The 23120-nt window shown below is 39.4% G+C and overlaps 1 protein-coding gene across 3 annotated transcripts in view; it reads left to right on the top strand.

Annotated features, from left to right (window-relative positions):
• LOC118014870 (cytochrome P450 7B1) overlaps positions 1 to 23120 on the top strand; it is a 179740-nt gene that overhangs the window by 84966 nt on the left and 71654 nt on the right. The window contains exon 2 of one of the 3 annotated variants that reach the window (XM_035011242.1): positions 10864 to 10962. The exons of the other annotated variants lie outside the window; for them this stretch is intronic. The gene's annotated coding sequence lies outside the window, so the exon portion shown is untranslated. The remainder of the gene's footprint in view (positions 1 to 10863; positions 10963 to 23120) is intronic. 3 annotated transcript variants of the gene reach the window in all.

Here is a 23120-nt window from a genome sequence, read left to right as displayed (position 1 = left end):
ACACTTACAGGTAATAAACATCTTTTCGTAAGTAGGACACAAGATATATTGAGTCCTGCCTGAAATAAGAAATGGCGATCTTGTCCTACTTTTGTATTAATGGATGGTACTTTCCCAACATATTTACACAATGCAATGGTAGCGCTTCGAGGGAAGCTTCTTCTCTCAGTGCTGGAAGGGGTCATTATTTTGTCATCCTGGAGGTAAGCAAACCGTCCTGGTTACAGAGAGTGGGTTTTTTTTGGCAACTGGACAAGTGCATGGAGTCAGTGGCCACTATCAGAGGGATTGTAGATGGTCACTGAAAGGGAGCTAGTAAGAAACGCTGATGTAAAAATCCCCTAAATCCTAGCTCGATGAAGTAGTGTAAGTGCATGACGGTATCATGGACGGTTACGGTGGTTGTGGAAGTTGTACGTTTGAGGCGCGTGCATGCCTGTGAGCGTCGGTATGCATGTGTGTTCATGCATGTATCCCAGCACGTGTGCACATGCGCGTGTGTGTGTGTGGTGGATTTTCCCTTCCTGTCTGTTCTGTATGTGTACACACTGCATAGTCCATGGTCTTTACTGCACAAGGTCACTTACCCTGTTTGTTTCAGTGACATATGAGCAGTGGGAATCAAGTTGCCTGGGTTCTAACACCAGGTGCCAGCCATCCTCCCTAAAAGGTATTGGGAATTAAAACGAGAGAGTGGTCATTTCCAGATTTATGCAACTCATATTTCATTTGGTGAATGACTCTCTGAATGTGATTATGGAGTGTTTCTGCGTATGCAGTACTGCATATGATAAGCCATTTATTTTTTACTCCCTCCTAAAAGCAATAATTTAAGGAAATTATGCATTATGAGGGTTTTCCAGTGATTTTTAAAAAATTAAAATAATACCAGATATTTTAGGAAAACTGTTTAAGAAAATAACACTGAATTAGTGTTTTATAATTGTCACACTAAGCAAAAAATGGATCAAAACTGATTGTAGAAGAATAAAATTTAATCCAGTTGTAGAAATTTGATGGGTCCAAAAAATATGCAAAAAATATACTTTTGTTCCTTTATAAGCCAGATGGTTTGTCCTATTTTAAGCCGATAGTATCTTCATACATCTCTCTTGAATGTCATTGGTTTTAACTGGCAGACAGTGTCTACTATTAGAATTTTCCTTATTCCTGGATGATCTAAAGTATATTTTTGGAACATTTGGATGATCATACTGTACACCAAGGAATTTTTTTCATTACACTTAGCTCATACTCAAAAAAGTGTTTATATAATTAAAAAAAAAACCTCTAAAAATGAACAGTTCTTTTGACATGATGTTGACAGAAGTCACTTTGATATAGTTTAGAGTCATGAATTTTCTATCTGTTCCATTTTTCCTGGGGCTCCATCAACTCAGACATCCTGATCTGTCATTTTCCAACTCTTTGTGAAGGCCTTGACAGATAGAGGTTTTGACAAGTGCTGGACATCAGCAGCAATGCAGAATAAGCAGCGTATATTTCTCCAGGTAAAGTGACAAAATGTCTAAAAGCGTCAGAAGAACTGTGTGGTCTTCAATCATATCTAATATTGTAAAGTAAGCCTCTGTTTATGTTCTGTGTTTTAGCATTGTATAGTGGCGAAGATTTAAAATTATGTCAGAATCTAGGATTAGAGATCTGTTACCTTATTCACCAGTGTTTACAGTAATAAGAACACTTCAGTCACCAGAAAAATTCTTTACATTCCTGTTGAGCGAATGATGGGAATAATCGCATAATGTGAGAGGAGTCTGGAAAACTATAACGTGTCGTTATGTATTCTTCTTTTGTGGATGCTGCGCCGATTTGAGTAATTCTGCTTGATTCAAAAATACTTTCTCATCCTTCTCCAGAGTTGACAGTTCAGAGTTCAATTTAAGAGAACTTTCATTGAGCACTAATTAGAATGGTTGACAGGACATTAACTTTTTAGACATGTCAGCGTCTTTCTTTGTTATATCCTCTATTAATGGCTATGTAATAAATGTAAACATTTTCCCGCATATCGAATATGTTGTTCTTTTCGTATAATTATTTTGCGTCAGCATTCGCTCAAGAAACAGCTGTTGAAAGTTGGGCACGATGCAAAATGGCACAGCCTGAAGATGTTCCTGTTCATGCAGCTAACTCCTTTTTGATGTGATACCTACTGGCAGGGTTGTGTGGTGAATTCAACTTCGTTGACAGCCATCAGCACTACTGACCAGTGGTTTCGGGTTTTCTAGTGATGGGAAAGAGTAAGAAAGGATTCCATAGTTTAGTTTTTTTTCCCCCTGCTGCTGGATCTAAAGCTTCTGCCAACAACCATCTAAATCAACACCACGCCAATGTGCTCTGCAGACCGAAGGTCACCCCAACATCTGGCCCCACTGTCTGCTTCTTTCAGGTTTGTCACTGGACAGCATCTGCTTATGGATTCTTTCTCAACCTCTCTTTGATCTCTCTGACAGTAAAAAGAAGCTTCTATCACCCATCATGTGTTAGGATTTAGAAAAAAAAAAAAAACATCCAAAAGCATGGAACATTGGAAAAACTGGTGGGATTTTATAGGTTTTTCAGCTCTCTTTATATTTTAAGTTGGACATTTTGTTTGACATAGACGCATGGAGTGAGGTGATTCTACTCTTGTTTTTCAAAAATATTGTCACAATCAATAAGTCTAATATGTGAAGACATCTAGTCTAAACGAGCCCTGTTTTGTTCCTCTTGGTCAGCTTTTTAAAGAGTAAATGTAAATCGTGCGAACTGGTTTTGTTTTTGTATGCATTTGTTTTGCATTATGTCTGAAGATTCAATGTTGATATCTATCGCCTGCTTTTCTGATATTTCTATCAGTGGTGAAGATTTCACACATTTCTTTTTTATCCACCAACTTGGAACATAGAGGCCAGTTTGGGGATGCCATGTAATCTGTGGATAAGTATTGGCAGGTTTGATTGATACTCACCCATCTGAAAAGTGAAGCCCAACTGAGTGTCGTCCGCCAGGCTAGGTAGCATGCTGTTTACAAAGCTGCATATCTCCTGGGCAAGGCAATAAAACGTCTCCATTCTCCCCTAGCTCAGTTCCTCTTTCAACCCTTCAACCCTTCGCCCTCCAGATGGACTCTTCTGATTTCCAGTCTGGAGTTCAGGTTCAGCAAATATGTAATGAATGTTTACTCTGCACCTGGCGCTATCCTAGGTGCTGGGCCCACAGAAGTGGACAAGACAGAAACACTCCCTATTCTCTCAGAGTCACAGTTTGGATTGATAAGGGGTTCTTATACATTTTCAAGGCATGAAAACTCTTAATGATTCGAAATGTGTTTGGCCTTCCCCAAGGATTGAAAATTCATTACTATATTTTTAGGTCGGTATAATTATGAGAGTTCACATCTCTATGACAAGACTTTAATTCTCATCCAAATCCAAAACTTTCAGGAGACGTTATACGCATTCTTCTGCACCTAGCACAGAACTTGCCTCTCAGGATATATTTGTGGAGATAATGGGTGGTTTTCTTCTATTTTTATTCACTCTTCCAAAAGATAGGTGATTTCCTTCTGTTTCTTTCGGGAAACTAAAGCAATAGATAAAATCCTTTTTTTTTTTTTTTTTCTGTGTGATTTCACGTTGGGTAACTAAAACAAGAATTTGTTTTTATAGCATTTTCTACAATTTTCAAAGCACTTCTACTAATTTGGCATCATTTGTTCTTCACAGAAATCACAGAAATTTACAAGAAACTCAGAGTTAAGTTTCAAGTCCACAGTAACTAGGAATGAACTGGAACCAGGAACCTGCATATATTATTGTTCTTATTAATTAGTAATTTCTCATTTTCATTCCATAAAAGGAATTCCCTAGGAGTTTGTTCTGTCAGCTAACAAATGCTTCTGAAAGTCCTCAAATAACCCATACAATGTAAAAAGATATGTAATATGTCTAATGAGCCTTTTTCATGTGGGAATCATTCTCAATACAGTATAGTCACAAGTCTGTTAAGATGCACGCTTACGGGAAGAACGCAACTCGGGGACTAGTTCTCCTCAGTCATCCGTAGCCCAAAAAGACTGAGAGGGAGTCAGGAGAGTCGGATTCCAGCTCCCTCTTCTCCTAACCAGTTCAGGGACCTAGCACAAGTCATTTGAGCTTTCTGGTTCTCACGTTTTTATTTTTCATCTGCAAAACAAGGCTTCAGGATTAAATGGAAAAAATGATTTATATCCAATTTTTTTTTTTTTTTGGCTTTGCAGTTTATAGAATTACCACGTGTGTTATCTCCTTTATCCAGAACTTGTAGTTCTAACATTTTAGGAATCTGTCATTTCACCTTAAAGGAGAAATGTTTATTATGTTATGTAATGTCTTCACCACAGGCATCAGATTATAATGATTCTGTTTAATGACCTGATACTTGCTTTGGAAATAATCTGTCTGTGGAAATACAGTCACCTAAATGGTAAGCACTCCTATTGGTAAAGAATAATCATGGTTCTGTTAATAAATTTAATGAGTCTTCTTTGTTCTGAACCTTTAATATTACAAATTCAAAAGACAAATTTCTGTCTAATCAATTATAAGAATTATAACTACATATATACCATATACACTTAATTTAAGAATAAAATCTACATTTTGTACTTTCTTTGATTTATATATGATTACCTCATGTGAAGTATTCTAAAAAGAAATTGTACATCAAAGAAAATTATTTTCTTTTGAAAAGAGCCAAATCACAAAAGATAGCCCTTTTTTGTTAACAAACCTGTGAATTTATATATATTACTTTGGCCACTAGAGGGAGTCCGCATCGTCACGAAGCCCAAGAAACCTGGTAACAGGAAACGGGCTGTTTTAGATTGTTGGTAACACATCCATTGTCTGCGCACAAAATTATACGCATACAAAATATCATGGCAGTCAGATTTAATTTTATCGGGTCCATTATCTACCCTTCCCCCCAAAAAGGAATTTTCCATCGTATTTTATTTTGTTATTAAAAAAATGTACAACTTTTAAAAGGTGGTAATTTAAAATGCTTCCTCAAAAGGACAGATTTAGTGATCTGAAAGATGAGGATTAAAGAGCACATATTCATGATAACCTGATCACTAATTTTCTTAAGTCGGTTTGAGTACTGGTGAAAGAGGTAATCCGGAAATGAAAATCTTCCCTTTCTCCCTCAGGCCCGCACCACATAGGCAGCAGCTGTGCTGGCTTTTTTCATCCTGACCTGCTGATATACATCACCCCTAACCTGCAGGGACTTCCTTCTAGGGTGAGAGGGTAATTGTGTCTCATGTCCGGTCAGTCTTTAGCCCCTCTTCTGAGACCGTCAAACAAGTGGCTTCGTGTGTGTATTTTCACAGAGCCAGTTTATAAATGAGGAACTGAACTGAAACCACCTGCTCATTTCACCTCAGCTACCAAAAAGCAGAGGGAGGGCGGGGACAGCCGTTCCTTTCCCAGTGTGGCCGCTTTTAGTCCGCAGCATATAATTGAAGAGTTCAAGTTTTTTAAAAATTTCAGGTTTCCAACAGGGCCCTTTGGGCTTATGCTTAAATATCTTACCTTATACATGACTGACATTTGATTTGATCCATTTCTGGGCTGTTTGCTTCCCATTACCCATGTATGCAGAAGTTACCCAGAGGATCACAACACAATGGAGAATCGAAAATGTAGGCGGTCATTGCAGACCTAGATTTCTGTTAACTTATGTTCTCAGAGTGGGATGTAGGAATCCTTGATCTTCTAAGAAATCACCGTACTCCTCCCACATAAAACCTGACTCAGGAGGCCTGGTGGGGTCGGCTAGCGCAGTGCGTCTGTCTATGCACTGTCTACGGTGATAGACCAGTTCTTTTATTCCTTTTCCAATTTGTTGTGGATCAATACTTCTGTAAAATACAATAAAAATAAATGACTAGAAAAGGGAAATAAAAAGCATTTGAGATACTACCTCCTTTTTTATGATTATATTCAACAGACATAAAATTGCTCTGTGAAATTGCTGTAAGAGTTTCTAAACTCTCTCCTTCTCTGTGTCTGATGGCGGATGGTGCGCACAGTGGCCGTGGGTGGGCTGCATGCAAGTCTCGGTGGCCCCGTGGTTTTCTTAGTTCTCACTGCAGCTCCACACCTGCCTGCTGATCCACTCAGGGATCAGATCAGGCACTGCCTCTCTAACTGCTGCAGAACAGCAACAGGGACAGAACTCCCTTATTCTTCCTCAGCTGGAGCAAGGGAGGAGCCGGAAGGTCTTGCTTCCCAGCCGAGCTGAATGCAGGGTGGAGGTAAATAGAAAGGGAATCTGCGTGAAAAGTTAAAAAGCAGGGTTGATGGCAGTTCCAGCTTAGTGAAATAAGGTTTCAAATGTTTGCCCCTGAGCATATAATTAAAAGTTTGTTGCAGGTGATATTTTATAATCACCTTGCACTACAAAAGGTTCGAAATTAAATTATTTTTCTCTTATGAATTTGGGCCAGGAATGAAGCAATTAAAGGGGGTCTTCATGTTCATGAAATATTCAATAGGTAAAGAATCTGGAGAGCTTAGTAAAATAATAGACTGAACACATTGCCTTATTTTTCTCTTTCTTTTTAGTTGCCCTTTTGAAATGGAGCTGATGGTAATTTTGTCTCCCAAGCCTCAACGCATATTGAGGATAGATTAACTAAACAAACACACTGGTCTGGGAATCAAGAGACCCAGTTATCATCTTGTCACTACTTACTAGCCATCTGGCCTGCAGCAGATCACTTTAGACCTCAGTTTTCTCCTCTTAAGATGGGAAGATTATTACTTCTCTGTCTTTCTTGCTCACAGGATTACTAGGGAGACCAGGTTAATTAGTTAGTGGGCTTTGGAGATCATCAGGCATGTTATACACACCTAGATATGTGTATATACGTATATGTGTATATATATATATGTATATGCGTGTGGCATAATTTCATTTTTCTTAATCAAACATTTATTTTCTTGAAAACTCTTGAGTACATCCTAAGTTTATTGTTAACCCATTCCATGTATATTTTATGGTCCTTTCCCCTACCCTCAGTCTACCCATGACTTTAAGCATAAAATTTTTTTATTCTTGTTTTAAAAGGTAGGGGAAAGAATCATTTAAATATCATCTCCAAGTTAGCCTCACTTCACCCGTGATGCCAAGCATTGCTGTGGTGCTGAGCTTCCTGGACTGGATGAATGGGAGTCCTGCACACAAACACACACACACACACAGACCCAAGCCCTTGACACTCAGCTCTCTCCTGGTAGCCATGGTCAGGCCTTGGATTTCTGCATGATAATACTTTATCACCCTTGTTATGCTTCACAAATGGTCATAACGGGGCTTCCTTTGGAGAACAGTGATTGCAAATGAGTATACAAACAAGATCATTGCCCTGAGAGCAAAGAAGCAGGTGGTCTCAAGGCTGTGACACTTGGCAGAACCTAGTCCTAATCAGCTTCTTTGACCTCTGGGGAGACAGGTCTGAACAATCTAAATCTAAATATGAAGTTCTGGAAATGGAAAATGGAAAAGTACTTTTCACCCTAGTAAACTGGAAGGATCTACATTAGCCTCCAGAAGAGTTACTTATGAGTCAAGAACAGGTTGGAAGAATCTAAACTTGATCCATCCATCCATTCAAATATTTATTGAGCACTTGTCATGATCCAGGGCCAGTGTTTGGTGCTGGGTAGGCAGAAGCAATGAAAAAATAATCTGGGTCCTCTCATGAAAAATACAGATTATTGTAATATCAGATGTGGGAATGGCTTCAGGAGACTTGTTTTCCTTTTCTGCTTTGAAGGTGTATGCAGTGTGATAAGGTCAGAGAAAGTTGCAAAAGACCAGCTTGAGTTTATTTTCACCCTTACACAATTATAGCTGTGATGCTTAGGCCACTGATCCAGCTTTTACTCTCTCTGTTCAGGCCACTAAGACATTCTTCAAAATGTCTCTGCCCAGTTTCTGTTGTTTTTAGGGCTGAGCTAGCAAATGTCAAGGGAAGCATTTGACAGGCCAGAGTGAGGTCCTGGCTCCCTCCAGGGTGTGGTTCTCTGTTCTGCAGTCCAAACGCTTGACTTTGTCAGTAATCATAGATTAACCATCTTCTTGTGGATTGATGTACACTTACTGTCTAACAAGAGACATGAATAAATGAGAGTGCCTGTTTGTTAATTTAAAATTGGGAATGGACCCTTTCTGAGACATAAATGTTTGTATTTTATAATCAGGACAACTCTTCACTGACATCCAGGTAGCTTGAGGTCACATTGGTCTTGCAGAGGCTGCTTGCTGAGAATAGAATCAGAAGCAATGGCGGATTGTCCTGGGGCTATTTGGGGCAGGCACCTCTTGTCAGTGTATCGTGTATTCATTTCTGTGATTCTTTCTCTTTACTTCATCTGTAGGTTTATTTTCTGATCATGTTTTGCCCACAGAGGACTCTTGGTTAATGCTGACTGATTGCAATCCTTTGAGAATCTAGAATCTAGAAATCTGCACTCTGTACTTTCCAGGATAAACACATCTGAGTTATGTCAAAAAGAACAGGCCTTCGGGTGTTCCTAGTAACTCTTTGACAAGCCTGGTCAGTACTGAAGAGTCATGAGTGGAGAAGGCACCCTGATCGATGAGTTATCAAGCAGGAGGCTTACTCTCTCTGGCTCCTCCCCTTGGTGAAAGAGTGGCTTAACTCCTCAGCAGGTGGGGGAGGTTAGGCTGGGTGAGCAGTAGGGCCCTGTACTGTTCCAGTGATCCCAGGCTGCTGGTGCTAGACACAGACTTGTTAGCTCCTCAGGCTACACTGAAGTGGAAAGTACTTTGGGTACCATTGCCATTTTGTTGAATGTATTCCTCGATACACCTACTATGTCTCAGGCACTTGGGAGCAGAGACAAGACTGTTGCATGTAGACTTGAAAATGACTCTGGAGGCCATCCATGTCCCACCTCCAACCCAAATGATCTCCCCACCCCCGTTGCCATCAGAACCTTAGGTTTGTATTGGTGCCTGCTTATACATATGTTGGATGCACATGCCAGTGTTTTTCTGGCAGTCTATATCCCTCAACAGTGGACAGGGGTTAAAATAGGGAGAGTTGGGTATCCATTTGCAATTTGGGATTGCTGATGAGTCATTTTCTGCTGTGGTCACTAAGCCAACTTAATTTCCCTAAACTCTATTACCTATTTAATGGTTGAATTTGTGTTGATAAATGAGAACATTTATACTTTTTGGTAAAGAATACAATTTTGGTAAATGTTTATGTCAATTTAGTCTTTTTGAAGCTGTTCAGAAGCTGTGAATGTTGATGTAGAATGTTTAAATTATACTTAAGCTATTTATATGACTCTTCTCTCATTGTTACACTGCCCCCACCCCCAGCCCTAAGCAGCATTTACCCCAGGAGCTGCTCTATCCCAAAGCACTGAATTGTTATAAAACCAGCAGGGGGGATGGAGTGCTGAATTCTGCGCACTGTGACACACGTGCAATCCCTTCATACCATGAGTATTCAGTTCCATTTCTTACTGGAAGGCATAAAACTAATTGCTATGTGCATTTTTAAACCACAAACATGTCCTGGCAGAAAATGAATGCCTGGGGATATTTGTATCCACATCCCACAGTGGAGTGAGCAGGAGAAGTAGTTCCAGTGAAGGGAGAAGCATAAGTCTGCCTTGAAAAATCTCTTCAATTTCCAAAATTTATTTTACATACTTTCTTTCAAATGCAATAAGTCTCAAATATTTCTTCAACCACAGCTCAACAGATATATGTTATTGAAAATGCATGTTATCCCTTCAAATTTGAGAATGAATAATACATAAATTCTGTGTGTGTGTGTGTGTGTGTGTTTAACCAGCATTTCCTAAGCAGAAAAAGGGGATTGCAAATTGCAAGGATCTTAGAGCTTGACTTCAGTGTAGACTGCAAATAAGAGTAGCTCTCTATGCCTCAAAATACACAACATCTGGGTTTGTTAATTACTTTTTAAATAGAATGTTTCATCATAAACATGGAAACGTGAATAGTTGGTTTTATTTTAAAGACTATGTAGTGTTGGGATATTCTTTTCAGATTAGAAAAAAAGAGTATTACACCAGGATGTATTTCTCCTTATTTATAGGGGAATATAGTAGGATATACACAGCTGCAATTTATTTGAGGCATTTTCCAAGAGTGGAGATGCCAGTTGAAACTCAGAGTCAAATACATATTTTGCTAGACTATTAGCCAGTGAGGGGTTGTGTATAATCAATACAGACAATGGGCATTTTAACATTCGTTAATCTGATTACTAAATAATAGTTCAGAAGAGGAAATGTATTATGCTTTTCATGATTTGGGGAATAATAATATCTCTAGATACGTGTCTGTAGGTGTCGGCATATAAGATAGGTCCTCCTGGTTTCTGCCAATAAACTAGTGGCTATGTGTGTGGGTGCATTGTGAGAAAATTCAGTTGTTATTAATATACCCCTTCTCCTTTTTAAGGAAATCCTAGATATAACATAGAATTTACCATTCAGCTATGAGTGTTTTGAATTTATATTAAGTTTTTACTTCATTATTTAAATATCGAGCTTCAGTAGGACATTGTAAATATAACTTCTATTTTAAAGTTTGATGTTCATATGTATTTTAAAGACTATCTCAGAAAGAATGCATTATATTTTGAAGTAAATAAGAACATTTTTAACAGTTAAAAAGAGTAGATAGCTATTTTATAGAACCAGTTAAACACTAGGAAAGAAATGAAAGGCTGTTTCAACTTAATGACAAACATCTCAAGAATTTATTTTTAAATCAAAAAATGTTTTAACTCCCAACGTCTAGAAACACAGAAGACCTGAAGCTTGCACTTCCGTGAAAATCAAACTCATGGAAGTTTACTGGGAGAGGTGCCTTTCAAAGTGAAGTGTAAGCTCCGCATAGGTATGTCTTTCTTTCATTCAGTGTATCCTTTTCTCATTCAGTGTATCCTCTACGGTTTCCCTTCAGTGTCTAGCCCATGGTCCGTATGTATTAAATAGTTCTTGCTAAATTCAGAGGTGAATTTTTAACAGGTGAGGGAGGGAAGAAAGAAGGAAGAAGGGGCCTAGGAAATGGGAAAGCTTCACAGAAAGTGTTTTAGATGCCTTTTACGTATTCACTGTAGCCAGCCCGCCGGTCTCCAAAGCTTTGCTGGGGGAGGCGACAGGGACGGAGGAGATGCCAGTGTCACGGGCACCATGGTCCCGCTTGAACTTGGGGTTGCATGTGCAGACCTCCGTATTAGCACCTGTGGCTCTCACTGAGTCAGGAACTGGGCTTTATGCTGACGACAGGAGCAGACAGCATAGGGAACAGTGGCTGAGTATTACTGTTTGGTCCTAAATGTAATTTGTCGGGACTGTGATATGGGATGAGAGAACTCTGCACACCCGGGAGATGGCTGGGGAGGCAAATGTGACTGGCACGGTGTTACCTGCGCTCCTGCAACAGCGTGTCCTGTCTCCCTTCCCAGCGCCCCGAAGCAACTGTTAAGCCGAATGCCTCATACTGCAGAGTCTTGCAGATAACCTGAGGTAAATCCACTGGAGTGCGAGAAATATTTTATCTAGAGAAAGGACCTATAATGAATGAGTGAGGCTTTTATTATTTATTACTCCTTTCACAATGTTCAAAGCTGGTGGAGTTATTTTCCCAGCTATACAGAGTAAATGCTTAGAGAAACTGAATTATCCAAGGAGTAATTTTTTAAAGGGGTTTACATTTCTTTCTTTTCTTCTCTTTTTTCTTTTTTAATTCACATTCTTGAGTATCTGTTGTATACCATATACTTTTAGATGTTACTGAGTTTGGGGGGTTTTTTGCATTTATTTATTTTCTTAACTGAGATATAATTCACACACTGTAAAATTCGCCTTATAAAAGTGTACAATTGGGGCGCCTGGGTGGCTCAGTCCGTTAAGCAGCTGCCTTCGGCTCAGGTCATGATCCCAGCGTCCTGGGATCGAGCCCCGTATCAGGCTCCCTGCTCTGCGGGAAGCCTGCTTCTCCCTCTCCCACTCCCCCTGCTTGTGTTCCCTCTCTCACTGTCTCTCTCTGTCAAATAAATAAATAAAATCTTCACAAAAAATGTGTACAATTAATCATCTTTTAGTATATCAACAAGGTTGTACAACCATCACCACTGTCTAATTCTGGAACATTTTCGTTACCCCCCAAAAATACCCCATTAGCAGTCATTACCCATTTCTCCCCCTCCTCATCCCTAGGTAATCAGTAACCTACTTTCTATCTCCATGGGCTTTCCTGTTCTGAACATTTCATATCAATTGAATCATAGATTATGTGACCTTTCGTGTCTGGCCTCTTTCACTGAGCATAACGTTTTCAAGGTCCATCCATGTTGTAGCGGGTTCTGTACTTCATTCCTTTTTATGGCTGAATAGTATTCTGTCCTGTAGCCATCTACCACATTTATTTATGCGAATGGATATTTGGATTTTGTCCACTTTTTGGTGATTAAGAATAATGCTGATATGAACATTTGTGTACAAGTTTTTGAATGGGTGTACGTTTTCCTTTTTCTTCTGTATATACCTAGGAGTGGAATTGCTGGTCCGTATGACAGTTCTGTGTTTAACTTTTTTTTTTTAAAGATTTTATTTTTTTTTATTTATTCATGAGAGACAGAGAGAGAGACAGAGGCAGAGGGAGAAGCAGGCTCCCCGCAGAGCAGGGAGCCCAATGCGGGACTCGATCCCAAGACCCTGGGATCATGACCTGAGCCGAAGGCAGACGCTTAACCGACTGAGCCACCCAGGCGTCCCTCTGTATTTAACTTTATGAGGACTGTTTCTCACAGTGGCTGGACCATTTTACAGCCATCGAAGTGTATGTGAAGTGGCATCTCACTGGTTTTGACTTTTCTCTATTGCCAGGGATATCAAGCATCTTTTCATGCACTGATTGGTCGTTTGTATATCATCAGAGATGGAAAAATGTGGAGGAGTAATTTTGTTTAGTATTATTATGCATTTCTGAATTATTCAGGAAACAAAAATTAAGGCGAACTTTCATTCTCTTCATCATCAAACATTTATTGATCACCTTCTATGTACCTGCTGACAATTGCTGGGGCAGAAGGCATTCATATGTACTTTTGAGTGAAATCATCTCTGAACTCGGAAGAAATTTTTGAGTGCTAATTATGAGTTTACATATTTTTATTTTTTTATTTTTATTTTTTTAAGATTTTATTTGTAAGCAATCTCTATACCCATCGTGGGGCTTGAACCCATAACCCCAAAATCAAAAGTTGCATGCTCTTCCTACTGAGCCAGCCAGGTGCCTGAGTTTACATATTTTTTTAATTTTTAAGATTTTATTTATTTATTTGAGAGACAGAGTGAGCAAGAGAAAGAACACATGAGCAGGGGCAGAAGGAGAGGGAGAAGCAGACTCCCTGCTGAGCAGAGAGCCCAATGTGGGGCTGGATCCCAGGACCCTGGGATCAGACCTGAGCCGAAGGCAGATGCTTAATGACTGAGCCACCCAGGTGCCCCTACATATTTTAAAAGTAAATCTCTTTATTATGTCTGATTTCTATAATAAATTATATCTTAGCATTATGTCTGCTGCTTAGAGAACCTATTAATTTATTTAATTATTAACAAGTCTGTATACCATGTTTAGTGTTATATTAGGCATTGTTGTAAGCATGTTAAAAATATCAATTCATTTAATCCTCATTACAACCAATAGTAGATATTATTATCATCCCCATTCTACAGATGAAGAGACTGAGGTAAAAAGAGATCAAGTAACTTGCTCAACATTACACAGCTAGTAAGGCAATGTGGCTCTGGATCCATGCTCTGCTGTCCCTCTTATGCTACATGGTCTCACTCATGTGCAGTATGTGGGATGAGTAGTATATAGCCCAATCATGCACTTATTTAACAAATATTTGTTGAATACCTACCCTCTGCCAGCCACATCCTAAGCACTGGGGAAGCACCAGTGAAGAAACTGAACAGAGCTGCTGCCCTTAAGGAGTTTCTCTTCCAGTCCACAAGATAGATCATATCCTATAACCAGAGAGACCTATTATCTATGAGGTGGTATTTTTTTAAAACGTAACACAAGGTAAGGGGAAGAGAGAGTGATGGGGTGGTAGGAGGAGTAGTTAGGTAAAGAGTCAGGGGACGCTTTTCTGAGTAAGTGACATTTGAACAGCCAGGGGAATGAAGTGAGCCATAATGATGTCTAGAAGGAGAACAGCATTCCAGACTGAAGAAACTATAGGTATAGAGGCACTGAGATCAGAGCTTCATTGTCAAGATCCAGGAACAGAAAGGAAGGTGTTTTTAAATGATTGCTAGAATTGATATCTGGAGTATAGGCTGTTGTGGGGCAAGCATTAGATCAGGGACAGGCTGTTGCAATTGTGCAGGGAAGGGATGATGCTGGTCTAGACTAGGATGGAAGGCTACTTGGATTTAGAAAATATTTTGAAGGTAGGACCAAATGATTTGCTGATGTTATGTGAGGATTATGAGAAAAAGAAAGAACCAAGATTAAATCCAAATTTCCTGGGTGTGAGCTACTGGGGTACATGGGCCTGCCATTTGTTGAGAACAAATGTTCAGTGGAACACTGAAGAAGAGCATTCTTCATAGGAAAATTAAGAGCTGATTTTGAATAGGTCAAATTTAAGATGGTATTAGATCTCTTAGTGGAGATGTTGAATCAGCACTAGGATTAGGAGTCTGGCATTCAAGGAAGAGGTCCACCTGGAGGTTCAAACTGAGGTGTTTTCAGAATGTCAGTGGTATTGGGTGAGACCCAAGGAACTGGCCCAGACACCAAGCTAGAGCATTTGGAGAGAAGAGCAGAGGTTTGAAAACCAAGCTCTGAGGGGCTCCAGTGTTTAGGGATACCCGAGAGAAGGGGACACAGGAAAGGAGACTGAGAAGCAGCAGCCAGTGAAGTAGGCCTCAATGAAGAAGTAGCATAAAGAGTGTTTCCAGAGAGGTTAGTGAGGCATAAGCCCGCCTGGGCTCTCTATGGTTGAAATAAGTAATGGAGGAAATATTACCCAGAAACCAGAAATGCGCAACTCTGCTAATCAGTGTTGCTGCCATTAAAAATGGTTGATGCCTTTTGGTTAGCTCCCTACTTTAAAAAATGTTTGCTTTGTCTTGCATTACAAATGCTTCACAACCAGGCTCATCCCACCTCTTCTCTAGCTACATCTTCCACAATCCACCATCCCCAATCCCAGACAACTCTAGTCTATTAATCTGGCAGTATTGAGCTACTTCTGCCATCCCATCTATTTGGCCCATCATTTCTTCCCCTTTATCCCCTAATGGAAGTTTACCCATCCTTAAATGCACAGTTTAGGTGGTATGTTCGGTGGAATACTCCAATAAGGACTTTCCTGGGCTTTCCTCTTAGTACCCATATTATTCAGGGTTCTCCAGAGATACAGAACCATATATATGTGTGTGTATATATATATACACATAGACATCCACATACACACACACACATATATATATATCTGAGAGAGAGAGATTTTAAGGAATTGGCTCATGCAATTGAGGGGCTGGCAAGTCTGAAATTTACAGGGTTGTAAAAGTTAATGTTGCAATCTTGAGTCCAAAATCCATACCACAGGCCAATAAGCAGGAAACTCAGATAGGGTTTCTATGTTGCAGTCTTGAGGCAGAATTGTTTCTCCCTCAGGAACCCAGGACCCTGGGATCATGACCTGAGCCGAAGGCAGACGCTTAACGACTGAGCCACCCAGGAGCCCCAGGAAACCTGTTTTTAATATTAAACTCCTTCACGTGATTAGATGAGGCCCACCCACATTATGGTGGGTAATCTGCTTTACTTAAAATTAATTTATGAAATGTTAATCACATCCACAAATACCTTTACACCAATCTAGATTAGTGTTTGGCCAAGCAACTGGGTACCTTAGCCCAGCCAAGTTGGCACATAAAATTAACCATCACAATGATTTAATAGTTTGCTTAGTCTATGCTTCTATTTTGGCTGCACCTCATTCCACCACACTTACATACTGGATGGTTTGTCTATTCTAAATGCATATTAGTTACTTATTGCTGTGTAATAAGTTACCCTGTGACCCCAACTTTAGCAGCTTAAAGCAACAAACATTTATTATCTCACAGTTTCCAAGATTTGGGGGATCTGTGAGTGGCTTCAGTAGCTAGTTGTGGCTCAGGGTCACTCATGAGGTGCCAGTCACAATATCAACGGAGCTGAAGCCATCTCAGTATTTCACTGGGGTTGAAGGCCTTTGCATGCAGGCCTTCGCAACACAGCAACTTGTTTCCCAGAAAAGTGGTCTGAAAAAGAGAGAAACCACAGTCTTTTATAACCTAATCTTGGAAGTGACATAACTTCACTTCTGCTGAATATCACAATGTCAACAAACCCATCCAGTCCAGTGGGAGGGTGTGAATACCAGGACGTAGAGATCATTGGGGGCCATCTTGGAGGCTGGCTCCCAAGAAGGAGCACCCCTGTCTTCTCAGCTTCTTCCCCCAGTACACCAGTTATGGTGTATGGCACCCAAAGACATACTCAGTGGATGTTTGTGGAACGAATAACTGACTGAAGAAGGAAACAAACCCAGAGAATGTGCAGTAGTGTTGCAATTCTGATGGCATTTTCCACTAAAAAATAATGTGCAAAAGGGAGGAGTAAGAATTCCTTTTCCTATATTATTAGAAATGATTGCATTGCTATATTACTGTCTAATCATTTGTGTCTACAAATATTTTAAAAATCATGTTAAAGGTCAGAGTAACCCACGCACTTTGCTTTTCTCTTAAACAGTTGAGATAATTTCCACTGAAAAAAATTGGGATTTTTTTTGAAGGGTGGGGTGGATTTTGGGTGATGTCTGGGTCAGTAAGGGAGTTAGTTTTGGAATGAACCCGTTTACAGGTAGAGTGGATCTGGGTGATATTGGTTGTAGCAGTACAAAGCTTAAAATGGCAGAAGCACATTGGGTTTTGAGATCCTTATGCAAAATGGGACCGGAAGGATGCTTAAGAAAACCTTCCTTTCTCACGAATATAACAATGTTATAATATAATATATATAATATATTATATAATATATATAACATATATATATGTTATAATATAATATAATATATATATAATATAATATAACAATGTTGCTTCAAATTTTAATTTCAACTTTAAAAGTGAAACAAAAGTGAAAACATGTAATGGTCAGGATCCTCTGGGTCTTTTTATTGCCCTGTAATGTGCTTCATTGGAATCATATTTCTGGCTAAAATTTTGGAAATTTGTGTAACTAGCAGCTGTTACCGCCTTTCTTTATTTGGTTTTTAATTTTCTAAGATCCCATGAGTTGGTTTATTATGAATTCTTATAAATCATCGAAATTTTTATTTTCGAAATGAAACGATGCTTCAGTGCTGCAGGACACATATATTTTGGTTGCATATTTTTAATTTAAATAGAGTAGAAACTTTGGGGCTTTTCTCCTCCAATCGCAGACCTGAGTAGGGCAGAGACTGTCACTTTGCTCTGTGATAAGGTGAGGGACTAGTCCAGCTTATCAGTGGGGAACAGCCATGAGGAACATATCAGGAAAATAAGAGTATATTTGAAAGGAAGGCTGGGCTGAACTGGTTAGAGAGAATACAGTAGCGTGTGCAACATTGCAGAGAAAAATGAAGTTGTGACGCCAGAAAAAGCTTAAAAGAAAAAAGTCACAGAATGGCTGGGAGATGAAGAGCTGGTTTTCCTAACAAAGGATAAAATTTACTATACCTCAAAAAGAAAAAGAAAAAAAAAGAAAGGAAGAATGAATCAAGGGGGGTAAATTTTCTTTTCTCTTTAAAATAATCAGAAAGCAAAATAAAAAAGTTGAAAAACTCATGACAATTTCTATTAAAAAGGACTTGAGCTATCTCTACTGGCATTTGGACTTTTGCCCAAAATGTCTTTTTTTTTTTTAATGAATCATATTTAACTGATAGCAACAAAAATATCTTCAAAAGCAGGGGAATATTTTAAAGGTTGTTTTCATCTACTTACATAACACAAATCTCAGGGAAGGGCTTTTGCTTAGTTTGTGGGGCTCAGAGAGAGGCCTGAGGTGATCAAAGCCAAAGCCAACAGGTTCGGTGTGTATTTACGGATTCACAACATCTTCCTTTCGCACTTACTGTCCCCTGCTCCTCAGCCATGGTCGCCCGCCAGTGAAGTAGCGATGACATAAATACCCCTCTGTTGACTTCTGCAAGAAGTCCATAAACTCCGTCAAAGTGGAGGCTGGGTTTGGCCACCGCTTTATCTTTCAAGCTGGCTGTTGAATGAATGATTGTGGAGAAAGAGGCATTCTTGTTTGGCTATCATAATGAAGTTGAATTCCAACAAAAAGATTAGGAAAATTTTCTAGGTCTATGAATCATCAACTCTATACTTTTCCTACCCCCTAGAAACTCAGAACAAAGAAGGACTGTCATAGCTAAGCAACCAGATACATTCTTAAGAGTCGCCTGCCCAATTGCCATTATGCTTTCTTTTCAGAAACCTGTTCCACAATCTCTACTTCTCTCTCTCTCTCTGGTGGTAGATAGATAATAGAGAGATAGAGACACACACACACAGTGATCTTGCATATATACGGCATTACTGTTTAACAAAAGCAGTTTCCTTAAGTTCTATAAGAGCTCTGATTTCTTGGGATAGAAACACCTATATAGCCCTCCTCGCAAATGGGTAGGATCCCTTCTGAAACATTTGCACACTGGGTTGCCACTATATACTCTCTACCTCAGAGCAGTATTTTCCTCCTTACTGCTCTGGGGACAGAATAATCCCTAGCAGTGGTTGTGTAACCACATACTGACTGTGTACATTGTTTTGCTCTGCTCCGAATAACTCTTACCCACTTGTTGGCTCGTCCAAAGTATTCCAGAAAAAAAAAAAGGCTCATCTTGACTTAGCATAGGTGAGATGCTCACCCTGGACCAGGCAGCCGAAACCAAGACTGGGTCATCTCGCACACGGTGGCTCCCGTGAGGATGGCGAAGGAGGGGTTACTGAATCTGCGGGCGTCCACCGCTACATAGAGTCGGCATTTGATTTGTAGCTCCTAAGTTGATTTTGTTGTCACAGAAGGTTTTTGATCAGGATAAGGTACCTTCTTTCCTTTGATGACTTTTCTAGGGTTAAAGAATAAATGCTCCATAAATCCAGCTAGACTAGTGACCCTGGGGACCTTTTAAGGTCCTGCAGGTGAAAGACCAAGGTCTGACTCTTAGGGGCTTAGGGGCAAGGCAGCTGGTGGACTCCTAATCTTGGCGCATGCAGGTAACAGGCTTAATGAAATGATAATCGCTCATAAGCAACGTACCCAAACTCTGCTTCTCAGCAAGCAGGAGTCAGCCCTGGGCTTCACGTGAGGGAGGTTTAGCTCAGAGTCCCGAGAATGATACAGAAGACAAAGCTGGGGTGATACGAGCTTTAAAAAGCAAGACATGCAGGTCAGAGCCTCGGTCCTCAGCATTTAGGCAAGGAGGGTGAAATGACGTAAAAGACAAGAACTTGGAACTAGAGTGCCACACCAGAGCAGAAATATATAGAAAGAAGGATAGAAACAGAATTAGCTGAAATTATTTTATGGCTTAGCCACAAGACATTCTGGGGTTCTTTTAAACCTTGGGAAGGAACCATGAAAAAGCAATGAGCTAATTCTGACACCACAATAATAACTCCAGTAATAAGAGCAGCTAATATTATCAGACACTTTCTGCGTGCCAAAATGGATGCTAACTGCTTTGTAACAATGATCTCATTTGGCAGACCAGATTTTATATTTAGTTTATTGAAAATGTAGACCCTGCGATACCTTTCTGTGTAAAGAAATCAGAGTGTGGTTTCTTCTTATGCATTCCTTTCAGCACATAACCTTTGGGAATATTCTGATGAATCCTTAATTTTCTGACATGCAATGATTTTAGATTAGATTTTTAATGTGATGGTGATAGAGGTTTTACGGCTTGTCCTCCTCAGTTGCTCAAGAACGTTCTGGTGAGCTGTTAGTCCTGTACTTGTATGTAATTGTCGTTTCTCTGGCAATTCGCTAATATAATCGTCAGGAAATCATTGCTTTTTTAGCCTTTAAAAATGTGCTATTTACCTCATTTCTATGGCTTTTCTGTAAGAACTTTTAGTTCTTAGGTAGATGTTATTTAAACATTATTATTACCTCTCTGACAGCTTACGTTCCAGCATATCATTTTGGTCAGCTTTCAAAGGTTTAATTTTTTTTTTTCTTAGGGTTTTTGATTGTCCGGAGAGCACACGAGACTGCTTTGTTCCGAATTTTAATGGCCAGTTAGGGTAGCAAGCGCCACTTTTTGTTTGGAATATATTTTGCCATGAGTGTATATTTTTTTTCCCTGTAACTCAAAATATTGTATGCGCATTAGGCTTATAACAAGCTTAATTCAAATCGTACATGTAAATATATTTTGTCTAGTGGGCTTTTCTGTTAACATTCCTGAGTTTTTGTTTTAGCATCATAATGTGCTGCCTTTTACATTAGAACAAAAGCCCCCAAATGTCGGTTCATCAGCTGACAATACCAGTTTTGTCTCTTAATTAGAAAAGAGAATAAAGCTGTTTAGGGGTGTCAATAAAATGACAGATGCATCATTAGCAGACGGCTATGGTGGATCAGTTCTGTGCAAATACTTGGAATGGAATTAATAGGAATTTCTGCTAGCATATTTAAATCACAAGCTGGGGGAAGAAAGCAGTGTTTTAATGCAGTGAGGTAGTGAAAGAAAACGGGAGTGAACGGCCATTTAAGACTGAATTAAGAGTGTAAGAGAAATCAAGTTGCAATAGGTAATAAATTACTAAGAATTTTATATATTATTAATATATCACAAATGAGCCATTATGGGTATTGTATGATTAATTCATTTAATAAATATTTATTGAGGGTCTACTACATGCCAGGTGGTAAATTTAATGAGAGAGTACAAGCCCTGAGTCCAAATCCAATGTGGCTGTCCCTTGTAATTAGTAGGACAAAATTTCAGTTCAACCATAAATCTCTGAAGAGGGTCTTTGAAGTTTTTGCATTGGACAGTCTCACACTGTGTAAAACCCAGGTCACTCAGTGTGATTCAGAAGAGAATTCCATTTAATTCCTATTTCCTGAATAACTGGTTGGCAAGGTTGCTTTAGCAAGTATGGTCAGGCGCCCATGGATGTGTCCTGTACAAGGTGTTAAATCATGTTATTCGGTGATCAAGAAGCACTTTACTCACAAGACTAATCACTGTGCTTATTCAATTGTTATATTCCCAGTGCTTAAAATAGTGCCTCCGAAGAGTAGGCAACAGTACATATTTATTAATAAATGATTGAGAAAAGAATCCATATAAAACTGAAAGCAAGCAATAGACTAATTGGATAAATTTTAAGAAAGATATGAATTATACTGTAAGACTTTCATTTTGTTTGGTATCTATTCAGTGCTCTTTCACTCTGTCAACACTCACAACACCTGAGTTATTCCATACACGGTGATTGTCCTGGAGGATTGAAAATGAAACATAGAGTCCCTGCCCTCCAGGAGCTCCCAGTTTAGCCTTTCTTTTGGAGTGATTCTGGTCAAAGTAGAGATCCTCCGTATGAGGTATCACCCCATGAAGTAGAAGAATACAAAATCTCATAGACCTCTAAGGGTCGGCCTTGGAGCTGTATAAAAATGCCACTTTTTAGTAAATCTCTGCAGGAAAAATGTATCCACCCTTAGTCAAGACCCACATACGTAATACTGTGGGTGACCCTGAGATTATGCCTGGAGATTTCAAGTGTGTCCTCTCAGGAAGTGCCTGCCACGCTCTCTCACTTCTTGCCTCACACTCGTCATTTCAACCACCTTTGTTCCAGTGTTTTATCTAGTGTGTTTAACACCCAGAGGGGATTTTTAACACTTCTTTCTCTATATTACATTATCATTTCATGATAAAGAATCACTAACAAGCCTTTTCTTAATATTTTAGTTTTTACATTAATAAAGAAATTTAATTAAATAGGTGTTACTCAAATCAGTAAAATACTTTATGTGTGAACTGAAATTTGCATTTCGCAAACAAAAATACTACATCTTGCAGTTTGCATTGTTTCATTGTTTAAGATTTTAAGCATAAATAAAAATTCCAGAGCGTGGGACACCTGGTAGCTTAGTTGCTTAAGCATCTGCCTTTGGCTCAGCTCAGGTCATGATCCTGGTGTCCTGGGTTATCTCCCCCACCCCCAGGTTGTGCACACACACGCACGTGCGCGCTCTCTCTCTCTCTCAAATAAATAAAATCTTTAAAAAAAAATTCCAGAGAGTTACATAGAATGACAGAATTGTGACTGGTTCTCTTTCTTCATCATTACAATCACTGTGCTATCATATTTATTTAGACTCTACTATTTAAATAAAGGACTATATGGAACCACTGAGGTTAGGAAACATGAGTTCTATTCAAAGTGAGTTTATATACTTTCAAACAGTTAAGAACTGTGCTCTTGAAATAAATGCATGTAGCTGTGTCTGGGTGTGTCAGGAGAGACAGCTGTATATCTGGTAGTTCTTCTAATTTAACTTTCTTGCAGAATACCATGTTCATAAAAGTAAATGTGAGAAAATTACTAGTTTGCATAAGCGCAACAATTGCTTAGACCTTAGACCAATAAAAGGAGTACTTTATCACTAATATTGTTTAGAAGTGTTGGCACATGGTTGTAATAAAAAGCAGACCTACTTTTAACAGTTTCATCATTGTTTTTCAATTCTCTGTGGAGTGACCACCGTATTGCCCGTGCCCTGAGTGGACCGCTCCCCCCATTCTGCCGTTGGTCCGCCATTGCAATTGACTATCTGCCTCCACCTGTGCACCAAGGCTTACCTGAACCTAAACCCAGGGTTCTCCTCAAGCAGACCCTAGGACTGTTTGGTGGCCCTCACTCAGATGTCTGTCTAGACCCTGATCTGTGTGGGACCACTTGACT

This window comes from Mirounga leonina, unplaced genomic scaffold (genome assembly GCF_011800145.1).
Source record: "Mirounga leonina isolate KUSES-001 unplaced genomic scaffold, KU_Mleo_1.0 Mir_165, whole genome shotgun sequence".
In the NCBI taxonomy this organism is placed as follows: domain Eukaryota; kingdom Metazoa; phylum Chordata; class Mammalia; order Carnivora; family Phocidae; genus Mirounga; species Mirounga leonina.
Note: the sequence above shows the minus strand (reverse complement) of the source record. Positions and strands in the feature narration are given on the sequence as shown.